Genomic DNA, 1653 nt, shown 5'->3' with positions numbered 1-1653 from the left:
AGGCTCTGAGACTCCCCAGAGCCTGGGAAATCTTGGGGCTGGTGTTTGTTATTTCCTCGAGGTAGGAAGGCTTCAGGTAAGTCAGAATCAGCAAACTTGTGGTCTGTAGGCTGCTTCTAAGCTATTGAACTGTTTTGTTGTGGCAAAACATGAAAAATTGAGAGTTCTGTCTCCTTCTGAAAAAATTGTAAGATTTGGCTACAGTTAGCAGGACTTGAGTGCTGGCTGCCCCTTTTTGACAGATGTAGGTTCTCTGCAGTCCCCTCCTCTCCCTATTGCCTCTTGCCAGCCATATCATTTGGTTATGCTCACCTGCCTGGATCCTGGACCCATCTCAGTTTGTAAGTTCATGAGATTAGCACTTAGCTGAAACTCCTTGACGAATGGTGGAAAATGGTTCCATCATTTTTCCTCCATTTGAGAAATCAAAACACAGGTGACCGGGGAGCAGGCAACTGGCGCCAAGGACGCAAAGCCAATGGTCAGGTTTGGGGCCACCAGCAGGAAGGCGCTAGAGACCTTACGATGTGCAGGGGAGAGTGTGCAGTGCAAACACGAGATGGCCTTCCAAGGCATGCTTTGGAAACTGGACGTCAAAAACGAAGACGATGTCAAATCTTTGTCTCAAGTGATGGCCTATGTTTTGAATGACAGTGTAATAAACTGGGGCAGGATTACGACTCTAATTTCTTTTGGTGCCTGTGTGGCCAAACACCTGAAGAGCATAAATCAAGAAAGCTGCATCGAACCATTAGCAGAAAGTATCACAGACGTTATTGTAAGGACAAAACAAGACTGGCTAGTCAAACAAAGAGGCTGGGATGGGTTTGTGAAGTACTTCCACGTAGAAGACCTAGAAGGTAGCATCGGAAATGTATTGCTGGCTTTTGCAGGTGTTGCTGGAATAGCAGCTGGTTTGTTATATCTAATGGGGTGACCTTGTAAATGAAATGATTCTAACCAACAAGAGCCACCAGAACCACGTACATCTGTTTCAGCAACAAGCAAACTTTGGGAGGCCATGGAGGAGGACTTTTAGATTTAGGGAAGATAGTAGGGTGGGAAGACTTATTTCCTTGTTGAGAATAGGAGAGTGGCCAGTAGCCAGGCTAGTCATAGAATTCATTAAACATGCCCACGAATGCATTCATTTCCTATAGTGTTAAAAGAGAAGCACTAACAATGCCTGTGACCTGTATAAAATGTAGTTAAGCTACAATTAATAGAACTGTGACTAGAAGCCTTGGTACTGTACAATTAGAAGCCTGTTCTACTTTAGCTTAGTTTGAATGATTCTTAGTTTATTAGTCTAGTAATGGCCAAGAATACTTAAGGCTTAATAATTAGTTACAAATAAGGAATAGCCTCAAATTAGTTTTTTTGGTTTGTTTTTTTTTTGTGGAGGCAAATTCTCCTAGCAGAAGATGACTGGCTCCCAAATAAGTTTTTTCATACCCTTTTGAACTTTGCAACTTCTGTAGTTAGGAACCTATTTCTTACAGCTTTTCTATGCCAGACTTCGTCCCGGTCAGTTCTAGAGTGTATACAGAACCAATTGATAGACTTGCATGCAACCTGGTTGTAGTGGAACAAATCTGATTCATAACTATTCAGGCTTTAATCTTCCTATCTGATTTTGGTTAAGTATTCCGT

The 1653-nt window shown here is 42.4% G+C and overlaps 1 pseudogene; it reads left to right on the top strand.

Moving 5' to 3' along the window:
• LOC105815360 overlaps nt 1-937 on the top strand; it is a 4288-nt pseudogene extending 3351 nt beyond the window's left edge.
• The last annotated feature ends 716 nt before the right edge of the window (nt 938-1653 follow it).

This window comes from Propithecus coquereli, unplaced genomic scaffold (assembly GCF_000956105.1).
Source record: "Propithecus coquereli isolate 6110/MARCELLA unplaced genomic scaffold, Pcoq_1.0 Scaffold33, whole genome shotgun sequence".
NCBI classification, from domain to species: Eukaryota; Metazoa; Chordata; class Mammalia; order Primates; family Indriidae; genus Propithecus; species Propithecus coquereli.
Note: the sequence above shows the minus strand (reverse complement) of the source record. Positions and strands in the feature narration are given on the sequence as shown.